This window comes from Vigna unguiculata, chromosome 7 (assembly GCF_037176805.1).
Source record: "Vigna unguiculata cultivar grain cowpea cultivar isolate G323 ecotype 2 chromosome 7, ASM3717680v1, whole genome shotgun sequence".
Classification (NCBI taxonomy): Eukaryota; Viridiplantae; Streptophyta; class Magnoliopsida; order Fabales; family Fabaceae; genus Vigna; species Vigna unguiculata.
Window position 1 is genome coordinate 3,061,996 of NC_140798.1, and position 13,585 is coordinate 3,075,580.

Below are 13,585 nucleotides of genomic sequence, written 5' to 3' on the forward strand. Positions count from 1 at the left end.
TTTAGGCATGATAAATTTGAAAATTATTAATTTTTATGAGTTTTCAAAATTTTAAAATTTAAAATTTTCAATTGAATCTTACATGGACATATCATTGTTAACCATGTGACATGATAATTATCTTCCATTATCAGGCCGATTAAATATCACCTCATATATTTTGTTACAATAAATTATAATGACGAGATCTTCCTAAAAAATTTATTGTATTTATTGAAACTTATTTTTTAATTTAATTAAAATTATTGAATTATAAAATACAAAATAAAAATATAAAATTACAAAAATATAAAATTATGAAATGTTAAATGTAAGGCCCCCTTTTTATTTCTGTCCTAAAGTTAGGGGGCTGCCCTTGTAAGTGGGCCTAAGGTCGGCCCAACAGATAAAGTCTTTAGGTCTGCTCTAAACATTTCACTTCTTGGCATTTCAGAAAATCATTATCCTTGCATTAGAGCCTCAGCCGTCTTCTACCTCTGTTAGGGTTTGGGGACCATCGTGAGCACGCCGGTTCGAACCCGTTTCACTTCTTACATCTTGGAGTCACCTCTTGAGGACTGCGTTCCGCTGTTTAGGGTCAAGCTCGTGTCGGGTTGTTTTGCTAGCTTATTCCAGGTAAGGGAAGCTAGACCCTCTTCGTGTGGTGTATTTTGTTTGCATCGTTGTGGTTTGTGGATTGCTTGCGATTATGTTCTGCTATGGGTGTTTGAACTGCCTGGAAATCTCTGTTGGGTGTGTGTATGCGTTGTGCAGGTGCGAACAGTGGCAGACACTGATAGTCTCGCCCAGGCGAGCTTGACTCGCCCAGGCGAGATGTGCAGAGGCTCGCCCAGAGCTTTCTGCGCGAGTGGTCGCTCAGGCAACCAGGGTGTGTTTTTGAGCGAGCACACAACTCGCCCAGGCGAGAGGGGTCTCGCCTAAGCGAGATCCCGCGTAGCTCTCTTTATGCTTTTTCGAGCCCTCGCCTAGGCGAAGGGGACTCGCCTAAGCGAGAATGTTTCGCCTGAGCGAGACCCTTCAGCCTGAGCGAGGGATTGGGCGAGACAACGTGGTGTTTAGGTGTGTGTTTGGGTATGACTGCCATTATGAGATATGTGTATATATGTGTGGATATATGCCTAATGGATTGCTATATATGCGTGATATGATCCATGAATGATGAATGATGGGTGTTGTGGGAGCTTGGCATGTGAAATGAATGAGTGGTTTGGAACTAAAGGAACATGGTGTTGATATGAGATGAGACCTTGGACTCATGGGGTGGTGATGATCAGAGGCATGGTTGCGAAATATGATGCGTATGAGGGATTAATCTCAGGGGTTGGTATGGAAATGCAAATATGATTTAATGTTCTCTTATTGCTGAGTTATGAATGTTGGTCCGTGTCAGCGTGTAAATTCCTTGGGGTCTCTAGGTGAGACCTCTGGGGTCGCGTTTCAGTGGTCGCGCTTCAGTGGTCGGGACGTAATTCCATGGCCCCTGTTAGTGGGTGTCCATGGTGGTGCCCCATCTGTATAACTAGGTAAGGATTCAAGATAAGGACTGCATCCTGACACTCTAAGGGGCCAGTTAGTCTCACTTAGAGCGGACTCACTCTTGTGGTGAGAGTAGTAGGAGGCCTGAAATTCATTAAGGGCTAACCTTGTGGTGAGGGAGATTTGATTCATCGTAACACTTGTAACACATAGCTCGGGGGTGAGTAGCTCAGGGTCGAGCAGAGGTATCCACCACAAGTGCAAGCATCCGTTGAATCCGACTAAGTTATACATATCCGGATGAGTCGAGTCGTGTCGTAGTGTATTGTTTGGAAGGTCGTAACATGCTTGGTTGTGGTACGAATGTTGGATGGTGAAAATATAATTGACTGTATGATGAATATGTTATTGGCTCTAGCTTACCCGTTTTGCTGTATGGTTGTATTGTATGTGGCTGTTCTTTCTTGCGATGATCATCAATTTGATTGATAGGAGCAGATGGGCGAGGTTCTCGTGGCCAACAAGGGAATGGTGATTCCGCTGCTTAGCCATCTAGGCTGGAGTTCTCTTCATATTTTCTTTAGGGCTAAGGCCCATGTATCGTTTCATGTATTTCTACTTTACACTCTTTGTTAGATTGGTTTTCAGTTTTCCTTTGGCATCGTGGTGTGCCCGATTTTTGTAGGGGTTGTATTTAGAACCTCAAGACTACGCTACATTGTTATCTCTGTGTGACATTTCCTTTAATTTTACGCATTAAATTAAATGGGGCGTTACATTAAATTTTGTTTGCATTACATGTAATCTTTATGTTTTCTACATGAAACTAAATCTAGTTGTGGTTCTAAAATTATACCTGGCTTTTTTTGTTGTGTAGCTAGAATAATCGTAAGTGGAAGAGCTATGCAGGGGAATAACATTTTAGGCGTATTCTTTAAGGTAAGGGAAACTAATCTTTTTGAAAAGTTTAATGTTTTATAATTAAATTCAAGAATTGTAGTACAAGTGATGTGACTGCTTGTCAGCGTAAGGTTGAGAATATTTGTGAGAAGAATGTATTTGATGAATAGTGTCAATAATATGGTATTTTATGAATAGAGAAGATTATGAAAATTTAAGTAAACGTGGTTGATTTGAACTCTGAAAGTATAAATATATGATGGTGGGAACTGTTGAAACACAAAAATTAGTTGTGAAATAAATAAAGGGGTTAAAGAAGAATTGACCTAAGGAAAAATGAGGAATGAGTGTGACTTTGATGATACTATAGTGAAGTTACTGCTGATATTTGATAGATGGAATGTATTTGATGTGGTACAATGATTCTTATAGAATTGGTGAATTAATTAGAGATAAGTTTGAACTGATAATGGTGTGTAAAGAGTATAGATGGGAGATGCATTGAATAATGTAATATTGAATGTGACATGATGTTTATATTTTGTAAGAAAGTAATAGGTTTATGTGATTGTTATAATGTCGTTAAATTTTTTTTTTAAATGATTTATATGGTACTAAATAGTTTCTTTGTATGCCACCAATTATGTTTATGATTATCTTGAGTTATGCTTGATATTGTAAGAGTAATTGTGAAAATTTAGTGTGTTTAGGTTGTCAAATTAGTTATTTCCAAGAGAAAATGCTAATCTAGGGTGAGTCCAAGTGTATTGAAGGGGATTTGCTATGTGGGACTATCCTAACTGCACTAGTGTCTAACTCAAATAGAGGAAGATAAGTAGGTGGTGAGAGTCGAAGAAGACTTCACTTGGCAGACAATATGATTTGAAAGAAGATCATACTTATGAAGCTAATGAAGTTAACATTGTCAGTATTGGGTAAAATGTATGAGTTACCCGTGATAAAAAGTTGTAAAGAAGGAAGAGAGGAGAGGTAGTATGACAGGTGCAAAGTTTCATGAGTCCATTCAATACACTAGTTTTCCGGAAGACTGGGTCTAGATCTTTAATTTGATGTTTGGATTATTTTTATTTTATACATCTCAAGGATTTATTTTGACAATTTTTTTATGAAAATTATAGAATTTTCAAATTGAATTTTATTTTTGTGATAATTAGTTTATCCTTATAATTTTGTATGTTTTTTTTTTTCTTTTCTTTTTCGATGATGGTGTTTTAAATATAGGAGCAGATATAGGAGTTAAAGGAAACAGTAGCACTAGAGTTGGAATATGTCATTAAAGGAGTAATATAAAAATAAGTTAGATGTTTTTTTATAACATTTTGAAAAATTGTATTGAGTGTTAAAATATGATATATAAGTTAATGCTTAGAAAAGAAGCTGTTACACTTATTGTTTATGCTATTTTTGAATTATGTTACATTATTTATGTTTTATGATAATGTTGCAAAATTCGAACTTAAAATTTTGTTTGAGATCATCTATTCAGTTGAAGTGAGAAAAAGCAGAGAATATATATATTGAAAATAAAAAAGAAGAAAAATAAAAATAAAAGCATAAAGATGATACTTTTTCAGCGGCTGTTCTTCCCACCTTTTGTATTAAAAAAAAGAGTAAAAAGGGGCTAGCTTATGAAACCTGGATCATAAAGTTTATGTTTTGAGTTCAAAACATTTCGAAGAACCGCGTAGAGTTAGATACTGGGACCGCCTTCATCATCATCATCATCAAATATTGCTCTAAAAGTTTAATCCCATTCACTTTTCTTTTACAAAAAACAACTATATTAAACCCAGCTCAATTTGTGGCAACTTAAGTGGGGTAGATTCTCATCTCATCTCAATATTATATAAATCAAAAAAGTATATAAAGAAATAAATAGTGATTCATATCAATAAAGTCAAAAAATAAAATAAAATAGCAACTAGATTTGAAATAAAAAAATAAAGATCAATAATGAAAAAATATGGTGTAAATTTGTTGTATGAATAATATAAAAATGATGTTAATCTGAGTGGCAGTAGGTTATTGTTTATTTATTATTTCTCCAGTTATATGAATGATGTCAGCTCCGTAACTTTTCAACCATGAAGAATCTTTGATGTTAATATAAAAATCACAAGATAAATTGAGCTCAGTGCTGACCATACACAATTTCTCTACCATACAACAAAAGGCTCTTTTTCTCTGTGCCCCCGTTTTTCATAAACAATCTCTCAACTTTTCAACTAATCTTTCTGCAGTTTTTTAAGGAGAGAACCCTTTGACATGGCACCAGCTTCTTCAACAACACTAATCAAGCGAAAGAAAGTTGAAGAAAGAATGCAGAAGAAAAAATCAACTACTTCTACTTCTTCTTCTTCTTCTTTTTCTTCAGGTACCAAAGAAGTAAAGGGTGAAGATGATGATCAGAATGAGGAAGATATATGTTCTACGCCAAAGGGTAAAAGGTTCAGAATACCAGAGGTTTCAACATGTCCACCGGCACCTAAGAAGAGAAGAGTTCTTCCCATCACATGCTCCTCCAAGAAATCGATAGCGTTTTTTTCTTCACCAGATATGGAGATCTTTTTCTTTTCACCAGTTAAAACTGTAACAGCTTCAACTTTTACCCCAAGTGGAGTTTGAACTTCAGTTTCTGATCAAACTCACACTGTTTATGAATACTTTGTAGTATGCAGATATGCAGAATACACCACATATATAAATATATATAGCTTATTTAATTCTTAGTCTTGTTTTTTTCTTTTATTAATAATACTTCTAATGTTTTTGGCTGATGAACAATGTTCGTAATCATAAAAGGCATTTCAGAATGTAGAAAAGGCAAAAGATAGATGAGAAAGATGTATTTAAACTAATTTAGATCTCGATTTCTAAGTGATATGAAATTATCGAATATGATAGGAACTCGTTTCATAATCATTTGTATGTCTGGTTTATCTGCAATCTTTGTTGTCATTGGTGTCTGATTTCCCATGTGATGAATATGTATATATACATAATTTGCTTGATGAATATGTTGACATTTTTTCTGATTAAGGTTTAGGTTTATGAGGTATATGTTGTTAATTTTTCATCTGCTATAATGTTACCTGCGTAGAGTCATCTCCACACAACACGTAGAGAAAGGAGAGGGAAGAAAAGTAACTTTTTGAAATGAAGAGTAATAGGCTTTTGAATGTTCCCTCCTCTAATACTTTTCGTTTTTTATTCTTAAATTCCTAATTTCGTTTTTATTCTTTTTTTATATATATAAATTACTCTTATTCTTATTGAAAACATATTCATTTCATGTTTTTCAATAATTTTTACTTCGTTTTCTACAACAATTAAATGGTGTCTATATCACTATCATTAATATTCATTGTTATACATTTACTACGAGATAAAAATAAGTATAAGCACTTAATTCAATTGAGAGAAGTTAACACATATATAGGATAAAATTTAAATTGTTGATGCTATTTCTTTTAAATTTTATTTTAATTATTGTCTAATTTCACTAAATCGTTGAGATTAAATTTCCACCATATCTCTCTCAAAACATATTGGGAGGGACTATTGCTAATTTGGATCTCACAAAACGTATATGCTTTATTTCTTTTTTCTAAAATTTATAATAAGGCAAAAGAAAAATATCCCAATGAAATAAATGAAATTATTCTGATATCAATTTGTTTATATGTTCCAGACACATTTGAGCAAATGCAAGTGTAACAAAAATTTGGAACTGTCTACTCTTTTATTTCAAACCGATTTTTAATTAAACTATATGGGTAAAACAAACTACATATTAACTTTAATATATTTTTAGTTTCTAAAATTTGAATAAGATTATTTTGTTCTCTCAAATATAAAATTAACTGTTAGTTCTTATAATTTAAAAAATATTTGAAATTAATCCGTTTCTTCTAACTTTTTTGAAACTTCACTTATGACTAACGAAATACAAATTAGTTGCATGATAAATCACTTTGATCAGGAAATATCCTATTACATCTGAGTTTTCTCTTTAAAATTTGGATGACAATTGGCCACACAGAGTAATTTTATAATAAAAAAAACATGGGATTAGAAAATTCCAGAGACAAAAACATTATTTTATATATGAGGGATTAAAATATATTTATAATTAATGCATTCATTTATTGAATGGTAAGACATATATATTTAAAATATTTAATACTCCTGATTCATTTAATAAAACAGCACCCAAATCCATCTTTAGAGATGAATATTCGACCCTTTCATTAAAGAATGCTTTTATCACATAATAGATTACAAATTATGCTATAAAAGTGGCATTTTAAGTTTAATTTAATTTTACAAAACCAATTTATAAGATTAAATTTGTATCTCATCTATATATTATAAATTGATTTTATTTTTGGTCCACGTGTAACTTCTTACAACTTTCCTAAAATGTTATCTTTTTTATCATAGTAATTACTTGTATTCACCCCATTTGAAATCAGAGTTAAAAAAAAAAGGTAGTTAATGAGATCGAAGAGTAAGTAAAGAAAGAAAGAGATTGAGTTATATAGCAGAGGAATGCAAAAAGAAAAATGATATGAGTGATAAACTAAGATATTGGGTTATGATTATCATTGCTGTCAATCTTATCTTGTACATTATTCGAAAGGGGACATGAAAAGAAAATAAAAAAAAAAGAAAAAAAAAGTCTCTGCGGCTACAAAAGGAGAATCCAAAGACAATGGATAGCTTGGTGATGGAATATGCAAAACCAAAAAAGTTGGGTATGTGCATGCAATTGTTTAGGGTTAATTATTCAAAGAAAAACAAGACATGAAAGATGAGAGAGAAAAAGAAGAAGAAAGAGGCACATGGATGAAAAGAATCCGATGAAACAGCTCGTGTGGAAGCTGATAATTTTAATTTAGGTTTCTATGTATGGACACGCATAAATGGGGGAATCTCCAGAAACTCCTCGTGAAAATTTTAATTCTTACGTCGTTTTACTTTATCACCAAGACCAAAATCCTAGTTATAAATTTGGTGTCGGCGCTAGGGACACGAAATTTTGGTGCATTCTCACGTTCTTCTTTCTTTCATGGCCAATGCTTCCTGTGTTTTTTATTAACCACATTCTGATTCAGTAGTGTTGAGAATATTACTTAATATCTTTTTTATTTAAATTAGTTTTTAGAAAATATTTCAGTTTTAGAGATATGTGTCAGTTTTAGAAATTTGTTATTATTTTAGATTAGGAGTGAGATATTATAAATATTTTATACTTGATATTTGTTATATTTTGCTCTATATATAGAGTATATCAATAAAATACAAAAACATGTTCCTCCGTATAACATATCACATATATCTCTTATATCTCTCATATTATCAAAAGCCCTAAAATTCCCAACAACTGGTATCAGAGCCATTGTTCTTACTGCCGATAGAATGGAAGGAAATATGTCGCACGTCGCTATTCCACTCTTTGATGGTGAAAGCTATGATCTATGGGCGGTAAGGATGCAAACATATCTAGAGGGGCTAGATCTATGGGAAGTTGTGGAGGAAGATGATGTTCCCTTGTCTGAAAATCCCACCATGGCTCAAATGAAAGCGCATAAAGAAAAGAAAACGAGAAAGGCAAAGGCAAAATCATGCTTGTTCGCAGGTGTTTCACAAATGATTATGACCAGGATCATGACTTTAAAGTCTCCCAAAGAAATATGGGAATACTTGAAAGCAGAATATGAAGGGAACGAGAAGATTCGAGGCATGAAAGTTTTGAACTTGATAAGGGAGTTTGAGATGCAAAGAATGAAAGAGTCAGAGACGATTAAAGAATACTCAAACAAATTGTTGGGTATTGCCAACAAGATAAAATTGTTGGGAAAGGAGTTTTCAGATTCCAGACTCGTTGAGAAAATTCTGGTGACGGTGCCGGAAAGATATGAGGCATCTATTGCTTCCTTAGAAAACACAAAAGATTTGTCTACAATCACCTTTACAGAGGTGATACATGCCTTGCAAGCACAAGAACAACGAAGATTGATGAGAGAAGATCATGAGGCGGTTGAAGGTGATTTAAATTACACGGAAGATAATGCTCTCATAGTCAAGAAAAATATAAGGAGCAAATACAACAACACACAGGTTTTTCCATCTTGTCCCCATTGCAAGAGAAAAGGTCATCAACCCAATTGGTGTTGGTGGAGGCCAGATGTCAAATGTCACAAATGCGGTCAATTGGGACATGTGGAAAAGGTATGCAAATCTAAAGATTCTGAAGAAGATGTTCAAATTGTGGAGAATAAATCAGATGAGGATAAATCAGAGGAAGATCTACTTTTTACAACATCATGTGTCACAACCAACCAATCTTCAAAAGATTGGATTATAGATAGTGGTTGCACAAACCATATGACTCATGATAGAGAAATTTTCAAGGAGCTGAATAAATCAAATATTTCCAAGGTAAGAATTGGGAATGGAGAACAACTTGCTGTGAAAGGTACAGGAACAGTTTCAATTAAAACTCATTCAGGTATCAAATTAATTTTTGATGTCTTATATGTTCCTGAGATTACCCAGAATTTGTTAAGTGTTGCTCAATTGTTAGAGAAAGGTTATAAGGTCTCCTTTGAAAATAAAGTATGTGTGATCAAAAATGCAAACAACATAGAGGTATTTAAAGTCCACATGAAAGACAAAAGATTTGCGCTGGATTTTATGAAGGAGGAATTTGATACAAAGAAAGTGAACATGAAAGAAGGATCAAAATTAGAAGATAAATATCTTTGGAAGAAAGTAGATGTCCAAGTGAAGAAAGTAGATGGAGGTTCACATTTTAATATTCACAAAAGGTCCAATGCCACTCCAATGAAATCCACACCGAACAAAGAAAAAGAAGATGATGCTGATATAAGAAGAAATATGAAGGATGATGCCAAATTGAAGAAAGATGTGATGCCATGGAAGAAGGAGAAAAACAAATATTGCAAACACAAAAAGAGGAGAAAATCAAGCATCAAAAGATGGAGAATCAAATCTGAAGATATAAAATAAACAGATATTAAGCAAGGAGGAATGTTGAGAATATTACTTAATATCTTTTTTATTTAAATTAGTTTTTAGAAAATATTTCAGTTTTAGAGATATGTGTCAGTTTTAGAAATTTGTTATTATTTTAGATTAGGAGTGAGATATTATAAATATTTTATACTTGATATTTGTTATATTTTGCTCTATATATAGAGTATATCAATAAAATACAAAAACATGTTCCTCCGTATAACATATCACATATATCTCTTATATCTCTCATATTATCAAAAGCCCTAAAATTCCCAACAAGTAGAATCAAGTGTTTTAACGTAATTTCTTAACTTTTATTTTTTATTTTTTTAAATTTAATTAAGAGTTAAATATGTTTTTGACTTTTTAACTTTCGGTAAATTTTGAATTAGTCCATTTTAAAATTTTGGACTAATTTAATATTTCTTCTCTTAAAATATATAAATTTAATCCTTTTAATCAAATTTTATTAGATTTATTTGATGTTTCGTATGTATTTCAGAATTGTATTTGATTTGTTTTTTATTATTTAACATATTTTTACTCTAATATTAAGTTAAATACTGTTATGAAACGCGTTTGAAATGTCAAATAAACTTAATAAAATTTGATTAAAATGACTAAATTTACGTATTTTGAAAGATAAAAAACTAAATTGATCTAAAATTTTAAAATAAACTAATTTTAAAATTCACTAAAAATTAAAAAACCAAAACATGTTTAATCCTTCGATAAATATGTTTCACTGTTTAGGAACTGTTAAAATGATGATTTGCCCAATAATACTGTCTAAAAGGTTACTATCAAAAAGTGTTATTATATATGTATAATATTTAAATATTTTAGCGATTTTTATTATTATTATTTAAAGAAAATTACTTTGTAAATATTTGTAAAAAAATATGTTGTATATAAAGAAAATTACTGTTGAAATGGAGTGTGAATTGGTATTTCAAGAGACTTTTTATTAATTAAATGAAATCTCATAAAAATTTCTTGTAAAAGGTGATTGAGGATACAAAAATGTAAAGAAATTAAAATAAAGAGAACATAGAAGAAAGACAAAAAAAAATATTGGCTTACTTATCATTATAATTTTAATATGATTTGTTTCGCTATTTTGAAAGTTATATGACTATGAAAGTTATAGTACGTTATAAGACAATGGTTACATTTTCACCAAAAAAGTTGTACCATGACATTTTTTGAATTAAGACAAACAATATAAAGACAATGATTTTAAAACCATTCTTGAATATATCTTACAGCAAAAGTTATGACAAGCTTGATGTTTTCTTTTACATGTTTGTTTATTCCACAAAAATATCTTACATGTTTCAAAATATAATAGGGCTATGACGTACTAATACTTCAATTTAGGTTACGTATTTGTATTCGACACGTACCGTGTCAGATACTTTAGGATATTTTAACGATACTTATCAATGAAGTATCTAATTTATAAAGTAGTAGTACACAACAATAAAATCTTTGAATGGTGACCAATCTTAGTGACAAAAAATAATTAGTCACTATATAGTGACCAAATTGACAACTAAAATAGTTCCAAAAAATTATAATCGGTTTCTAAATTGATAATTAAAATAGTTTCAATGATGAATTGATTTTTAAATTGGTCAATAACATTAGCTACAAGGTTTTGACTACCAAAATAATTGGTGTCTAATTAGAAAATTTGGATTCACACATTAATAATCATATATTTATTTTGTTTGTAAGAATTATTGTACATTTTTTATTATTTATATATCACGTATCTATCACGTATCGTATCCTATAATGATGAAAATAATGTTTTATATTCCTTTTGTTAATTAAATTTACATAGTAGTATCCCAACCAATTTATTTTATTAGTGTTTAGTGTGGACATAACATTCCTAATAGACCAGAAATGTAAAATTACAGAAAATGAGATAGGTGTAACTCTAAGTATTTAAATGTATTAATAAACAAATTGGAGATCGAGTTTGGTAATTATGTAATGTAATGAAATATCATTATTATGTGAGTTAAAGTTGAGAGAGGTTAATTATCTTCTACTAATTTATAAATAAATAAATAAATTATTTGTGGTTTATGAACTAATTATGTAGAGTTTGATGGGTCTATATGACATTAGTGTTACATATATAAGGCATTTGACATCACTTTAACCCAAAAATCCTAAAGCAATGTGGTTATGAGTTTTTATTTTTATATAGTATTTAATTTTGTCTAATTCTATCTAATGTGAAACATTTTTGACTCACACTTAATTTATTTCCAACATAGTTATTATATTTTTACATGGATATATAACTATTTAACTCTGAATCACATGACTACCTCAAATCCATATGGACAATTTATCTTATTAACTTTTACAACAAAAAAATTCCGAAAATCTTCCGTAATAGATTAAGTGTATTATTCTTGTTTGAATATGGAAACTCAATAAGTACATTATAATTGATTATTTCCCCTAATAATCAATTATTTCTAAGGCTTGTATCTAAACAAAACTCTAAGAAATTATTATCTTGAGTAATGATCGACTATACATAAATTTGTTCAAATTCGTGATTCGTAAATAATTATTAATTATGACATAAAATGATTGATTATTTGTAAATACACTCTAATGTGCAAACATAATTTAGTAAATCATATTTATCATAATGTATTAGTATGTTATAAAAGATTTTTAAAGCAATTGAAAATAATGTTTAAGTTCAACCAAAGGAAATAAAATTGTTATAACATGCATAATCTCAAGAGAAATTATATTAATGCATGATTTATCCACACTCACATGTGAACAAAAAATAAATATAATTTTTCAAACTTATATCATCAAAAACCAAACTCCATTGGTGGATATAATGTAGATTGTATTAATAAATAAATAAATAAAAGAAACAGGAAAAGTAATGCCCAATGTCATCTAGAGATTTAACATGGCAACAGGTTGGGCCTTATTGGATTGCAATAACAATATAGCCCGTTTCCTTATGGGGTGTGCTGAGTAAAAATTTAAAATACTGTAAAAAGGCTTGGCTTCAATATAGCCTGTTTTGTTTAACAAGAACTATAGCCTAAAATGGGCTTTGTAACAAATAGTTAGGCTCCTACTATTTGGAGTCCCTTTTTCTCCTACATACACTACCATTTTATTTCTTTTATTTTAAATTCTGCTTTTCAAAAACACTTTTATCTCCTCTGCATTCAGACACTTGCATACACGCTCTTTATGTTTTCAACCCTAGGACTATGCTTGTATATAGTATTAGAAAGATTAATTAAAATCTTATTTATATTCAATTAAATTAAAATAGTTTTCATTCTTTTAACTTCGTCCCTCCTCCCTTACTTTTCATGAAACTTTAGATATCTTTTTATTTATTTATTCTTAACATTTAAAAAATATTTATGAGACATTATCGATTTTCTTTTCTTAGAGAATAATACTCTAAACAACTTGAATTATATATTTTAAAATGATTTTTATTTTCTTAATATTTCAAAAATTGTTTTTGGAATGTTGTTTTCATTTTCATATTGACAAATTATTTTACAGAGATTTAAGTAAAAATGTATTCTAAAATTGTTGGATAGCTAGTCACCAATTGGTCACAAAAGTTAATTGTTGGGTGATGGTTTTTGTTAGTGGCTAGTTGCAAATGTTGATAGAGAAAAACTTGTTTGCTGCAAGTTGCATATATTTTTGGTTAACAATTTATTAAAATTTAGAATTAAATGTTACTCTTAAAAAAATACATCAAAGAACATTTAAAAAATAGAAATTAATATTAGAATTGCAAAATATTGATGTAAGAAATATAGCATGACATTTTTGAAAAGTTATAATATTTCTAATTTTGTATGTTAAAAGAAATTGATCAGGCATTGCTATCACTAAATGTGTAGTAAGTTCGTATAAGACATTCTATTTTTATTTTAGTTTAGGACAGGAGTTTCTGAATTCTTCAATTTTTTCTCACTTTTTTGTCTTAATAAATATGGAAAATTTCTCTTGATGTTTTTCTTGTTTATTTCCTATCAATAACCAAGAGATATCTCAATCTTCAATTGATTGATCATCTTATTTTAAATTGCGATAATAGTTGTAAGTGGCATAAAAA